Source organism: Choristoneura fumiferana, chromosome 28 (assembly GCF_025370935.1).
Source record: "Choristoneura fumiferana chromosome 28, NRCan_CFum_1, whole genome shotgun sequence".
Lineage (NCBI taxonomy): Eukaryota > Metazoa > Arthropoda > Insecta > Lepidoptera > Tortricidae > Choristoneura > Choristoneura fumiferana.
Genome location: NC_133499.1, coordinates 2,842,966 through 2,859,474, shown reverse-complemented (window position 1 = coordinate 2,859,474; position 16,509 = coordinate 2,842,966). Strand labels below are relative to the sequence as shown.

The window sequence follows — 16,509 nt, the reverse complement described above, 5'->3', positions numbered from 1 at the left end:
TAGAGAAAGTCACCTTTTTAACACAATGATTCGAGGCCAAATTTTAATACCGACCAAGTCTGGCTTGCACGAACCATTTGCAATTAATAACAAAGTGCGAGAAATGCCGTAATAATCGGGTTTATTGCGGGTGATACTTTTTATCAATTGTACTGGCATGTCGTCTACACACCTGTACCATTCAATTTAACCTAAACACTGTAAGTGGGCAAAATGCAACTTACTATATTTGACCTATTCTAACATGACATGTCAAATAGAAGCTTGTACAAACAATACCTGCAATACAAACAAAAACCTATAGTAAGTTAACCCGTCGCGCGACCAACGACTTTTTTGGGTAATTTTGGACTAGTACCCTATGATAAAGGGTGATCGAAACTGGTAACAAAAATTGATTAATCACGAGTATGATACGCGCCACTGTGGCGGGCAGCGCGTTGGACGGGTTAAACACAAGCTTTTAATTTCAGCAACCACGCAGAACATCCAAAATCTTGGTTTTATAGGTACAAGCGCCTATTTTGCGTTGGTGGCTGTAGGTGTAGGCACTATTCATGCCAGCCTAGCTCCTGGAGGAAGCCTAGCAGAACCGTAAAGACCACTTAATCTTGGTTTTAAGTTTACTAGGTGATTTTCATCGGATTCAAAACAATCGCTTAGCAATGAATCATCAACATAACAAACACATTCTGGAAACCTTTTAGTTAAGTGAAATCCTACAGTACCAGAGGAAAGGTTCCCGAGGTATTGTTCTAAACTTCTCATTGTTGACGCTTATGAATACACTGCGCAAATGCTTGCTTGTTAAAGGTAGCAACATGAGTTTACTGTCCTTGAGAACTATGAATTATTTAGAAGGGATTTTCAAAAATTAGTCGAGGGACACAACTTCCACGAGATTGTAATAAATACTAAACATAGTGTATAAAAACTTTTAACTAATGAAAATTAAATATTGATACAAGTTTGAATTCATATCATACGACCGGATGGCCAAGTGGTTAGAGAACCTGACTACGAAGCTCGAGGTCCCGGATTCGATTCCCGGCCGGGGCAGATATTTATATGAATAATACGAAAGTTTGTTCTCGGGTCTTGGCTGTTTAATATGTATTTATCTATATAAGTTCATCCGTTGCCTAGTATCCATAGTACAAGCTTTACTTAGTTTGGAACTAAGTCAGTTGGTGTCAAGTGTCCCATGATATTATTATTATTATTCTTATTGCAAGCTAATTATTATATCAAACTGAGTTATTACAAGCTTTCATTTAATGTTTGTGGTTATTAAGGTAGTCTTGCAAGTAATTTTACCTACTCCTAGCGATCGAATGTAATTGAAATTTTGCATGGATGTGTAGTTTGTATGACACTGCTAATAGGTACAGTCAGAAAAAAAAAGAAGTATGTCTGTCTGTGGCATCATAGCTTTCAAATGGATTTCAATGTGGTTTTTACGTGAAAGTGAGTTTCTTTGCGATGGTTCTTAGCTATGTTTCATTAGAATTGGTTCAGCCATCTTTCAGATATTGCAGTTTAAAATGACAGTGTCGGGGTTTTTGAGATTTTTCAAAGTTGGTTTAGATTATTGCAAAAACTTATTTGACAACGAGCTACATGATTCGTTGCAGAGTTTTTAGCTAAAAGCGTCTCGCGTTTTTAGTTTGAGCCACATTTATATTCTAACTAGCTTTTGCCCGCGGCTCCGCCCGCGTGGTATTCGGTTATCGCGCGCTGTTCCCTCGGGAACTGTGCATTTTGCCCGAATAGAAAGTAGCCTATGTCACTCTCGGGCCCATAAACTATCTCTATGCCAAAAATCACGTCGATCCGTGGCTCCGTTACGGCGTGAAAGACGGACAAACACACTTCCGCATTTACAATATTAGTATGGATTATTAGTTATGGCAGTGCCACAGCAAAAGTTGTAAATTATTCAAACGTACACCCCTGGACCTCGCTTAGTACGGTGAGCGAAGAGTCCCAAGAATCTCGCCTTTACCAGAATAGAGATACGGACTAGGTAGGACTAGTTCCGTTTCCGTTTTCGTGCCGTTCAAGGTACCTCTAGCCAAGGGTATTTGATGAATATTAGGCAGCACTTTGATGATTGAGCCATACGTTTATTATTGAATTTAAAATAAGTTTCGAGTTTGATTATCATAATTTTGGATGGTTTGCGTCGGATGCTGGTTATCATATCATATCATTTGTTTGGACAGATGTCCATTACTCGTATTGAGCGTACGTTGTATAAAAGTAATATTGTAATTTTGTATAGGACGTCTTTTTTTTCCTCGCATTCAAAGTGAAAAGTAGATTGTTTAACGCGAGACTAAACAACCATAATGACACTCGAATAATAGCCAGTGGCAAAACATCTCGTGTCATTATGGCTTGTTTTAATCCCTTGTTGAACAATCTACTTTTTTTTTTCAAATAAACATAATCATCATCACAAAGCAGTAAAATACCAGTTATTTGTCTGTGATCATCTCTGACGTGACTGAAACTGTTATATGTATCGTTAAAGTATCAGTCAACGGTGACAATTGACTTGTTAAGGGTTCAAATCACTGATGAATAATCTTTCTTACTAAAATTATAAACGCGAAAGTTTGTATTGATGGATGTTTGTTTGGACGTTTGTTACTCTTTCATGCAAAAACTACTGAACGAATATACATGAAATTTGGCATACAGGTAATATATACTCTAGATTATTATATAGGCTACTTTTAATCCCGAAATAATGTACATAATTATGATTCCGGTGGGATCAAAAAAGTTTTAAACTACATACTAATTCTGTGTGAAGTCGAAAGCTAGTACTCACTTTAAATAACATTCTTTTGGCGTCAAAATCCCTCACACTGTGATTGTAACGAACTAATTTGGTGAACAGTCCCACCAAAGTTAATAACCTTGTGTGATATCTACAGCGTTGTTATCTCCGTCAACAACTGGCTTTGGTGACCCCACGGATCGATTGCTATTGTTACTGTAAGGAATAACCGTCGAGAATCGGTTTTGTTTAGGCACGTGTGTGTGTGTAGTGTTAATAATATATTATTTACAAGCTTTTATTTCACGTGCTTGTTTGTTGTTGTTATTGTTTTTGATGGGTCAAATCTTGAAAGTTCATTTTGACCCACTTTCAGTGTTTGTTACAAAAAACATTTTTAATGAATGCTTTTTTGCTGACTGATACTTTTTGTTGACTGTGCTTGCATTGTCATCCAAACTACATTTCCGTACCAAATTTTAAGTCGATGCCATTAACTGTTGAGGATTTCCATCCTACGGAATAGATCCTGGCGGGACTGCCAGATTATTGTTGTATTGTTACGGGACTTACATGAGAATGCAAAATTAAATCTGAATTTTTAAGAATCCCGAAATTTCAATTCAGTTGTTGGATCTAATCATTTACGTGTGCGCAGCCGCGGGTAAACACTAGTGTTTATTAAACGTTGATGAAGGCCATGATGTTATTTTCAAAAACTTCTACGAAAATTTTGCGAAATCCCGAACTCCAATTCAAATGCCAGATCTAATGGTTAACACGAGTGAAAGCGCGGGAAAAATATACCGAGAAATTAAATTATTCAGGTATATTTAAGTAATTATGTAAAAGGCAGAAGTCTAGACCATTCCGAGTGTCTGGACAATCCTCACGGGCCAATGAACACTTGTCATAAAGTCTAGACTAAAATCTTTGTCAACAAAACATATTTGCCTGAAGGCAAATTGCCTGTCATGTCAACTGTCAGTGAATTTACGGAACCACAATTACTCGGCCATCTTGTGTCATGAATATTTCATGTGTCAATTATTTGGGCAAAGTTGTGCAAAACTAATAAAAATGTTTTAACGACTTGTATCCATTCAACGAATATTAATTCTACTATTATTATAAACTACCCGTTATCCGCGACTCCGCGCGCAGAATTCGTTTATCGCTATCCCACGAGAACTATGCAATTTTCCGGGATTAAAACTATCTTATGTCCTTCTCCGGAACCTAAACTATCTGTAGGTATACCAAATTTCATCTAAATCGGTTTACTGGTTTGGACGTGATGAAATAACAAACAAACAAACAGACTTACAAACTTTCGCATTTATAATATTAAGTGAGATGAGATACGATAGTTTTTGGTTATATGTTTGTAGGTGCGTGCATGGGCATGTTTATTTCTCTTTCACTCTAAAACAGTTGGGCAAATTGAGGTCAGAGACAGCTGAATTTCGGAAATAATAGAATTTATTCTGATATTCTCACGGGGAGAAGATTCTTATGAGTCAAATTCGCTTGGCTGGTTTTCTTTTAAATATTTGCTGCCCATTTCAACTAGCAGAAATAGAAATAAACAACACTTAGTGTGTTAATTTCAACTGTATGTCTATTAAGTACAATTCTTGAGATAGTTCCTGTGATAGACAGACAGACGGGCTTTGTTTGGATACAGAAGTCTAAAAACTAGTCGACCCTAAAGGGTGTTAAAGTAATACACATTGATTTAAACCTCGATTTCATCGGTTGATGCAACCTTCATTCTTCCCGTGGATTTTCAGCTTAACAAGCTTAAGTTCACAATATCGTCAACATAACACCACAATCGGAGTAGAGACATGCTGAATCCGTTAGACAATACCGACAAAAGCGTCTGAATTATTCAAAGCCTACAAAGCACAGGCTGCTTATCATCGTATTGAATAGATTTGAGAATCCACCGTAGCCGCTGCTGAGGTGGATCTGAAAAGGTAATGTACTCGTATACAAAAGCCTTTTGAACAGTCCTTGATAACAACCCGTATGACGTTGTTATAAAGGCGTAGAAGCAACTTTTTTTTAATGAGTAGATCTAGTCGACAGACAACAAACACACACACACACACACACACACACACACACACATAGATACACGTGGTATTTACGAGCTTTGTCTGTTTGTTGTTGTTGTTGTTGTTTTTGTCGGGTGAAAGCTTGCTTAATTTTGATCCACTTCCAATGATCGGATTGACTTGATAATTGGTAAACATATGTAAATTACACGACAGTATAATTATTATGTATTAACAAAAAGTACAGTGAGCAAAAAAAAGGTTTTTATTACGTTTTTTTATTCGACACGCAGAATGTTAAATAGAAGTAGTATTTTGAGGTTAAATAGAAGCTTGTAGGAAAATTTTGTTGAATAAAAATGCAACCTTTTATGCTAACTGTACTTTATTGATTGTTTGCTTTCTGGTCTGGTCTTTGCAAGTAAATTTTACAAGCAACATTTGCTACGCACAAAAATCAATGTTTCAAATTAAATAAAATCTTGTAAATAAGTTTCTGATAAAATTTAATTTATTATACAAGCATTTTTTGCTGGCTGTTATCATCATCCCAGCCTATATACGTCCCACTGCTGGGCACAGGCCTCCTCTCAGAACAAGACGCGTGGGAACTATGGCTTGGGCCATAGTTCCCACGCGGGCCCAGTGCGGATTGGGAACTTCGCACGCACCATTGAATCGCTTCGCAGGTTTGTGCAGGTTTCCTAACGATGTTTTCCTTCACCGCAAAGTTCGTGGTAAATTTGAAATCTTATTCCGCACATGAATTTCGAAAAACTCAGAGGTGCGAGCCGGGGTTCGAACCCACGACCCTCTGCTTGAGAGGCGATATGTCAAACCACTAGGCCACCACGGCTTCCTTGCTGGCTGTACTTTTTGTTAAATATACTTTTTTAGATTGCTAGATTATACTTGCATTATCATTATATTTCTTAATTTTATTTATATTAGTATATTTGTGTATCATTCCGTGAGTTACAGACGGTTCTGACAGAATATCAGCGCTGCAGGCGTCTAACGCTTCAGCATAATGCTGAGTCAGCGGCCGTTTCACTTTTGCGGGGACACACAAAATCATATATTTTAATTTATGTATTTCTTTTTCTTTTTTTGTTTTATTTGTGTTTGCTGTTAATTGTTGTTTTTTAGTTTTGTTGTATTTGTGTGTCTTTATGAATGTGAATAAATGTCTTCTATTATATTCTAGTCTATAATCGAAACTAAACGTTATGTAGGTAGGTACCAAATTTCAAGTCGATGACATAAACTGTTTAGCTGTTCTGTCCCGCGGAGGCGACCCTGGTTGAACCACCAGAATTTTACTATCAATTTTTTTATCAATAGGTTTACTTAAATACCTATGCAAGATTTCACGTCAATCTGGCCACTGAAAGTACATCAAAATTAACTTGCAAGATTTGACCCAACAACAACAAACGGAGTATGTTAAATAAAATCTTGTATCTACAATAGGTGCACTATACGAACATACAAAGTCAGTGGAATGCTTGCACGATAAAGCAAAAACTGCTTACCTACAGTGCTTTCATTCTAGCCTAGCATGGTGCGACTGACACTTGACGTTTCGTTTTACTCAAAAGAAGTTGCTGCGGTCTAAATATAATAATAATAATAACGGAAGTATATTTCAATTGTAGCCTGAATATGGCTGGCGTAAAATATTTGAACATAAAGAACTATGTTACACGAAATAAGCTTTCAGATTTTTATAATCAATTAATTAAATTCAAAGCACAATTAAGTGAAGAAACTTAATATGTATGTAACGTAACGTTTAGTGATGGGGCCTAATGGATCTTGAGTAATATCGGTACTTATTAATTGGTAAGTAATGAATATTCTTGCAAACTCCGTTTGGCTTTAATTAAGAGGCTAATAATATTCCAACCTAGAATTTCACTAATATTCTCATCAAAATTAGCGTAATACTCGAATCAGTGATGACGTTAATTATGATTAAGATTTTAAATTATTAGTTTTATCGACTCAAGTTTCGAAATTTTGACTCTAGTCTTGTGATATAGACAGCTGTCAGCCGCACCATGCTACAATGAAAGAACTGTAATGTTTGTTTACTATGACGTACACTTTATACGTCCTCATTTAAAATTAAAGACACTTTAGCCATGCAACATAGCTCTATCGATTACTTTAGATATAAATTCAAGCCCGGGCCGGGTCACGTGCGCTATGTATTATATAATATTACGTATGTATAATTCAACCCATGTATGTACGGAGCTGGTTTCTACACGTAAGGTGTGATATAAAAATCTTCAACCGAAACATACATTCGGATAGTTTGGTTACAAACTGCATGTATTTTTGTTAAATTTGATATTTTCCAAGCCTTTGTTTAACATGCCATATTCATGTTTATAGTTAAATCCTGCAAATCCACATTCACCCAGCACGAGTACCCAGATGGTCTATAGTTTTGATTCGGATTTATAGTTTGGTTGACGAAGCAACAGTAAACATCACTATAGTCAGCAATAAAGTATGTTTTTTAGGGTTCTGGAGCCAAAATGGCAAAAACGGAACCCTTATAGTTTCGCCATGTCTGTCTGTCCTTCCGCGGTTTTGCTCAGGGACTATCAATGCTAGAAAACTGTAACTTTGCACGGATATATATGTTAAATATGCCGATAAAATGGTACAAAAAAATAAAAAAAAATTTTTTGGGGTACCTCCCATAGACGTAAAGTGGGGGTGATTTTTTTTCTCATCCAATCGTTGGATAGGTCTTTTAAAAGTAGAAGTTTGCTTGATAATTAATAGTAGTTTAAGAGTAAATAGCAGCCTTAGGTATAAAATATACCTAAACTTGGAAGATTCCGTATAAAATACGAAATCCTTAGAAAAATATTACTTAATTTTTTCGTAATGGCTACGGAACCCTATTTCGGGCGTGTCCGACACGCTCTTGGCCGGTTTTTTCTCCTAAAGCTTATTCTTACACCCCTAAATGCATACGGACAGCACACAATAAAGTTTGTTTTATTTCTATTTTTATCATACTTTCATGTTTGTAGATCACTTACTGATTTTGTACTGTGTTTATAGAGTCCTTAAGTTGAGACTCTGCTAAGGGTCGTGGCAAGAATACAATTAACCCTTAAAGGAGTAATTCTCAGAGATCATTGAGTAAGCTAACTGGCAACATAACGCACTTAGCACTTCATTGAACTCCGTATACAGTGTGACTTTAAATAAAATTATTCTGGATTATTAGAGCGGTTTACAAGTTTAAGTTGAATGAACACCTCCGCAAAGGTTTTTCGCCTACATTTTTGATTCAAAGTTTTTAACATCGGTGATGTATGGCATCACAACATATTTTGTGACTTAATCACGACTACTGTTTTACATATTGAAAAAATGAAAAAAAAAACGCACGAACGCAGCTGTTTTGTAAGTACATACTTGACAACTTGATTTGTGTTATGACGTGGCAGGGGCAGTACCGCCTGCTTTATTAAATAAACTTTTCTCGGAAATCAAATTTGAAGAAAATCTCTAAGCTGAAGTTATAACATAAACAATGCCTAGGTTATTGGAAAAAGTGTAAATAAAGGTCTCACGATGAACGTCGAAAACAACTGTTAATCCTCTATACGGTAAAAGTTTTTTTGGGAATATTACGTATTTTGCAATTTTAAAGCTAAAACCCGCTAAAATCAAAGACCAAAAAGTATAAAATAAATTAATAGTTTAAAAAACCGGCCAAGAGCGTGTCGGACACGCCCAAAATAGGGTTCCGTAGCCATTACGAAAAAATTAAGTAATATTTTTCTAAGGATTTCGTATTGTATACGGAATCTTCCAAGTTTAGGTATATTTTATACCTTAGGCTGCTATTTACTCTTAAACTACTAATAATTGTCAAGCAAACTTAGCTGTTATAGTTTTCCTTGTAAGTTTGATATACTTACTACCATCCTGAATTTTTTCAAAATTTTCCGCCCACCGTTTAGATGTTTGAGGCGGGGGACGCTCGATTTTAATGAAAATTTGCACTTTAAAGTTGAATATTTCGCAAACAAATCACTGAATCGAAAAATCGTCTTAGCAAACCCCTAATGGTTTTAAAATATCTATATTTATACGATACCCCACACTAGAGGGTTGGATGAGAAAAAAAAACACCCCCACATTTCGTCTATGGGAGGTACCCCAAAAAAAATTTTTTTTTAATTTTTTATTGTACCATTTTGTCGGCATAGTTTACATATATATCCGTGCAAAATTACAGATTTCTAGCATTGATAGTCCCTGAGCAAAGCCGCGGACGGACAGACAGACAGACAGACAGACACACAGACAGACATGGCGAAACTATAAGGGTTCAGTTTTTGCTATTTTTGCTCCGGAACCCTAAAAATAATAGTAGATTGTACAACAAGAGCATAAAACGAGCCATTTTACCCAAGACGTTCATGCGCAAAACTTATACTGAAGAAAGTTAAGACTCGCCGACAAATTCTCGCACGTTCGAGAATCGACCCCGCGACCTGTCGTTAACGTAATTTCAGTGCAAACTTGAACATCCCGTAAACTTTTATTAAATTTCTACCAGCTATCCCCAAGTACGGGCGTAACGACGGCAACTGCGTACGGAAAATGAGACCTTAATTACGGCTGGTAAAGTTCAAATTTAATTACAGGAGGCCAGTGAGTTACGACCTTTCTTGTAAGGTATAAAGATCTCGCTGGTAGGAATGATCGTCGTGTTAACAGAGATCTAGTGGTGAGGAGATATTTTGAGCACCCCGTTAGTTTTTAATTTTTTAACTTTTATACTCTTTTTTGTAAACGGTACTTTAGTATCGTATAATCTTCAAATACATGTGCATAATACATGTACCAAATTTCAACGCAATATGATTATACTCGTAGGAGTTAGGAAAAGTCATGTTTTTGAATTTAAATGCAACTTAGGTTAGGCTGTTGTATAGTTTTCGACAAAAACTTGTTTTATTTATAATTCGGACATTCTAAAGATTTGTGCTCCGTCAAATTAACGTGACACACATATTTATAATAAATAAATAAATAAATATCACGGGACAATTCACACCAATTGACCTAGTCCCAAAGTAAGCTTAGCAAAGCTTGTGTTATGGGTACTAAGCAACGGATAAATATAATTATATAGATAGATACATACTTAAATACATATTAAACACCCAAGACCCGAGAACAAACATTCATATTTTTCATACAAATATCTGCCCCGACACGGGAATCGAACCCGTGACCTCAAGCTTCGTAGTCAGGTTCTCTAACCACTAGGACATCTGGTCGTTTAAATTTTATAATATTGATATAATAGTAGATTGTTCAACAAGGGACTAAAACAAGCTATAATGACACGAGATATTTTGCCATCTAAGCAGACCAGGGCCCGATTGCATAACAAAGTACAAGCTAATATTATTAGCGATTTTGTATTGAAATTCACTAATACTATTAGCTTGTACTTTATTATGCAATTGGGCCCAGGTGGCTATAGTTCGAGCGTCATTATGGTTGTTTAGTCTCGCGTTAAACACTCTAGAGTTTCTGAGAAGTATGCAGCTATGGAGCAAATGATACAACCGACTTACTTGGAAGCTAATTTATTACTCAATGTCAATATGGCCGAATGACAGTCGCGCGCGTTTGTTTCTGTGTTCGAAACAAATACACATCATTTCTCCACCGTCAATTTTAAGACCTGACAAGAAAAACACAAATAAACATCAGTTTCACTCACTTTGAATGCGAGGAAAAAAAACTACATCCTATCTACAAAATGATAATATTACTTTTTAGGGTTCCGGAGCCAAAATGGCAAAAACGGAACCCTTATAGTTTCGCCATGTCTGTCTGTCTGTCTATCCGTCCATCCGCGACTTTGCTCAGGGACTATAATGCTAGAAAGCTGTAATTTTGCACGGATATATGTGTAAACTATGCCGAAAAAATGGTAAAATAAATATTAAAAAAAAAAATGTAAGTATCTCCCATAGACGTAAAGTGGAGGTGATTATTTTTCACATCCAACCCTATAGTATGGGGTATAGTTGGATAGGTCTTTTAAAACCATTAGGGGTTTGCTAAGACGATTTTTCGATTCAGTGATTTGTTTGCGAAATATTCAACTTTAATGTGCAAATTTTTATTAAAATCGAGCGTCCCCCGCCTCAAAAATCTAAACCGGTGAGTGGAAAAATTTGAAAAAATTCAGGATGGTAATAAGTATATCAAACTTTCAAGGAAAACTATAACGGCTAAGTTTTCTTGAGAATTATTACCATATTGTATTGTCATCAGAACTACATACAGCTGCCAATTTTCATTACGCTACGACCTTTGGAAGATGGTTAAATTAGTTACCTTAGATTCATTACATAGTTAGTTACATACAGTTCGACCTAATAAAAGCGTGTTAAAAATGCAATCATTTTAGAAACCAACGAAGTTTCTCACGCATTAAACAGAAATCAGCCTAACTACCGTAGATTAAAGTTCATGCTCATGAAAAAAAGTACTTTAATTCCTAGACAATAATAACGAGCTTTAGTCCCGATATGCAGAGATTAAAGTAACATTTTAAGAGCATTAAACTACCGTGAGACTCACTCATATTAAATGATATTGTAACGGATAACTCACGTCTTAAACCGAGTTTAGCTCGACATGTTTCGGGCTATTTCGTAGCCCTTCTTCTCAGGAGCACGCGACTCGGCGGCTGCCGCAACACGCACACTACGCGCCACCGCTCTGTTCGCGCGACTGCCCGACGAAACTAACACCGGCGCACAACTACCCGCATTTAAGACGTGAGTTATCCGTTACAATAGCATTTAACATTTTAAGAGCATGAGAAGTGTAAAAGTTATTTATATCTAGACAGAGTGCAACCAAGCTGGAATAGTACATTGTGTCTTAAGGGCGGTAAATAAGGAATTACGAACGAGAGTCTATTAGAAGCCCGAAGTCGAAGACTGAGGGCTTTAATGAGTCGATGTTCGTAATTCTAGTACCGCCCGTGCGACATACAATGTTTTTCATTACATTTGCGAGTCAAATTTTATATTTGTGAAAGAAAAAATATAATTCTTCCAAATATTGGCGATACCTTAGGCTGTGCTCTTTGCAACGTCGCCCTCAACCTCCCTCGGCATGCACCGCAACGTGCGTGTGCATGTGGTCCATGTAGTCCTGCAGCAGCGCGCGCCGCGCCATCAGTACGGGCACGGACTCATTTACCGACCTTGGGCTTCATGACAAGAAAATGTGTACGCGCAATGACTCATTTACCGACCACGGGTGTCATGACAAGCACATTAAGGTCGAGGGTTTTATTGGGGGGTTGCAACCAAGTTAGCCTGCATGTTATGACACTGTTTACGAGCAAGTGTGATGAAAATGACTGACTCTATAAAGTTACTATCCTCTACGAATATATATCCAATAGCTGTTTAACTTCAGTACAATCAGCGGAAATTTACATTCATAATACAATTAGAGCTGAGTATATAATTATTCCGAAAGGCAAAATTATATTGACTAAATCGACGGTATTTGCTAGCTTGATTGGTGTAGGCTGAGGCTTTTACAATTTATGCTAGGACTACAATCATTTAGCATAATAGTAGTGTCTATATAAGCTTTCATATAACTTGGCCTGTCTGTTGTTGTTGATATAAGTGTTTTTTTGGATCAAATCTTGCAAGTTAACTTTGTGCCACTTCCAGTGTTCGGATTGACTTGAAATTTGGTATACATTATATGTAAGTTAAATGGCAATGGAAAGTAATATTGTAATGTTGAACAGAACGTTGTCTTTTTCCTCGCATTCAAAGTGAAAAGTAGAGTGTTTAACACTAGGCTAAACAACCATAATGACATAAACATCTGTTGTCATTATGGCTTGTTTTTGTCCCTTGTTGAACAAACTACTATTTATGCTCTAGTGCATAAAGTAAAATCTTTGTTAGTGTCAATCAAAAAAGTTTATATATATATTTTTTTAATAATTTTTAATTTATATAAAACTAAAAATCAATAAAACTAAAAAAATACGATTATGTATTAATGCATAAAAATAAAAGGTACGTAGAAAGTGAACAATTGTTTCCACTGTTTCTATTTAATTTCCTCGCAATCTAAGTTAAAAGCAGAGTGTAAAACCCAAGCATGAAACCCCTCGACGTGTCTATCCACACTCGCATTAACGGCTTGGGTGGCTGTATGAACGTCTTGGGTACAATGGCTCGTTTTATGCTCTTGTTGTACAATCTACAATTTTTTAACAGAAATTTATTATAAGCTTTTATTTAGCTCGGAACATTCGTATGTAGAAAAGGTAGCAAACAATTAGATAGAACATTTTTACATTTACAATATTAGTATGGATTATCAGTCGGCAATCAAAAACAAGAAGTTTTTCGATAAACTCGCCTTAAGCGTATTTCTTCAAATACTCAAAGAAACTTCTTGGAAAATAAATTTTGATCAAGATTACACGATTAAAATCGACGCTATTCCCTTTACAAGATAAAATAATTCGGTACTAATTGTGAAGTTCTTAGGGTCTAAATTGAAGATGTTATTGAAAGAGATTGTTACGTTTCTGGAGAGGATTTAGATGATTCGAACGAGGGAATACTTGTTAAACAATTCCTTTAAATGAACAAACGGTTTTTGACAAGTTAGAGAACAATATACATTTCGTAGATAAATAAATTATGAAAGTAACAACTAAAGATTGAACTAATGCTCAAAGTATGGACATTTGAGAGCTGGGTACTGTACCGGCAGTTCTTATCTTTAATTATACATATATATATGTCATTAGCAATAGAGGTGGCATTAGGGTGTCATCCATTAAGGAATAGTATGCCAAATACTAGGCTTTACATACTCATATAGTCAAAACAATACGTTTTTAACCCCCGATGCAAAAAGAGGGGTGCTCTAAGTTTGACCGCTATGTGTGTCTGTCTGTGGCAGCATAGCTCTTAAACGGGTGGACCAATTTGAATGGAGTTTTTTTATTTGAAATTAGGTTTTCTGAAATGGTTCTTAGACATAATATTGAATAGTAACTCCGATGGTCAACTGTGGTCTTCATCATCAGTTCCACTTCACCAAATGATGATTTTAAAGAGCAAATGCACAAGTTACTACTAAATATATCCAATTTACTATAGGTGTCCCTACAAAATTTGAAGAGTTCCCTCGATTTCCTTAAGATCCAATCATCAGATCCTGATTTGTTTGGTGCTTATGAGACCTAATTGAAGACAGTCCTAGACGAACGCAAAAAAAATCAAATAGGTTCATAAATGACGGAGTTCTGAGGTAACAAACACAAAAAAACACAACCGAATTGATAACCTCCTCCTTTTTTGAAGTCGGTTAAAAAGTGCAGCTAGCGAAAAAAACTTGTATTAAACAGAAACTTGTTTCAATAAAGTATTATTGTGTACCTTTAATATTGAAGTTTGATAAAATTATTATGCTTTACGATAGCGATCATTATTTCCCATTAATTTGTTTTGACCCATTAAATTGCTACGGTACAATCCAATTGTTACAGAAACTCATTAAAATGGAACACATTGACAGCAACTTCTGTATCTCTAGGGGCTGTTTATCAGAATATCGAATCTGACCTTTCCTTGTACAAGGTTGTATAATAGCGAAACTTTTTAAATTACTTATTTCAGCTCAGTGCTTCGGTTAAAGTATTTTTTGGGCTTGGCCTTTTTTGCGCAAATTGAAATAGCTCTTTTTGACGTTTACTCCGGTTAAATGATTAAAAGTTTCAGTGGCCATTATTTTCTTTATTTATTATTCATTTACGCATGTGTATATATTTTAAGAAATTAATTACAATCTACTTGAAGTTGATTTCCTTGGCATTGAGATAACTTGCGCATATGCATGTGTATGGCATTGTGATGATTTTAAATGGTTTCATAATAAATAAGGACTATAGTTTCTGGACTGATTTTTTGATAAAAAAGTTTTTTTATCTCCAAATAAGCTTATTTTTAGTGATTGTGCTTTATGTTAACTGTGTATGCAATGAATTTCAACTTACATATGTATCTATACCAAATGTCAAGTCAAAACAACCACAGGAAGTGGGTCAAAATGAACCTGCAAGATTTGACCCAAATATAACAACAACAACAAACAGGGCAAGTTAAGTAAAGTTTTGTAAAAAAAACAAATATATCTAAGAACCGGTTTAACTTTTCTAATAAATCTATTCTGACTCAAAATTATTGATCTGTTCCAAAATTTTAATATTTTTTCACCAGATCTTACCCCATTTTATGGTTCTTGGTTCTACGTAAAAGGTTAGGTTCTACATACAGGTTGAAATGATAAACTAAAAAAAAAACCGGGCAAGTGCGAGTCGGACTCGCGCACCGAGGTTTCCGTACACATTTATAGGTATGTACGTAAACGGGAATCGTGTCTTGAAGATATTTCTCGCTTTTTTCCGAGTGATTTAATACATCCAGTGTATGCAGAGCCCTAATGTACGTAGTGTGGGGTCAGATTATATAATGTTCATTGATATTTATTTATTTTATGACATAAAAATCAAGATTTTCAGTCTTTTCTAGTTGATTGTGTTATAATAGCTACCTTCATACCAAGTTTCAAGATTCTGAGTTCACGGGAAGTACCCTGTAGGTTTTGATTCCCTTGCGAGTTTCGAAAATTTGCGGAAATTTGCAGCAAAAACGGCTGCATCTTTTGATTACGTTGGCTAAGAAGTTTGATTTCTTCACAGCTCCAAGGGACAGTAGACTTCAGTATTTGATATAAATTTCAGCTTGATACCTTCACGTGTTCCCGAGAAAAAGAGTCTTGACAGACAGACAGACAGACGGACAAAAAGTGATCCTATAAGGGTTCCGTTTTTTCTTTTTGAGGTACGAAACCCTAAAAAGCCCCAAAGTCCTTTACACAATGTTCTCTTTACACCCAAAACCCTCTCCTAACTCAAAATAGTTCATCATATTTTCTCCCTCAAACGAAACGTATCCATAATCTTATTGTCCGAATGACACATCCAAATTTTCCGCCCACCTTCGAGAATTACGAAAAAATATAAGCCAAGTCTTGCGAAAAATATGCCAACGGTCGGCCGAATAAAACCCCAATCTTATTAGGGTAGTCAAATTCTGTGGCGATCCTCAAATATGAAAGGTAATTGATTGTCAACCTTCAACCCTTGGTTACGTTTAAAAAGGATGGAGGATGCGATCATTTCGTGAGATGAAAACCGGCCAAGAGCGTGTCGGACACGCCCAAAATAGGGTTCCGTAGCCATTACGAAAAAAATAAGTAATATTTTTCTAAGGATTTCGTATTTTATACGGAATCTTCCAAGTTTAGGTATATTTTATACCTTAGGCTGCTATTTAGGTACTCTTAAACTACTAATAATTCTCAAGCAAACTTAGCCGTTATAGTTTTCCTTGAAAGTTTGATATATTTCCTTTCATTCTGAATTTTTTCCAATTTTTCCAGACACCGGTTTAGATTTTAGAGACGCTCGATTTTAATAAAAATTTGCACTTTAAAGTTGAATATTTCGCAAACAAATCAATAAATCAAAAA

At 35.8% G+C, this 16,509-nt stretch overlaps 1 protein-coding gene across 2 annotated transcripts in view; it reads right to left on the bottom strand.

The window, feature by feature from the left end:
* Window positions 1-16,509, bottom strand: part of Syt7 (Synaptotagmin 7) — a 304,885-nt gene that overhangs the window by 14,142 nt on the left and 274,234 nt on the right. The window lies entirely within an intron of this gene.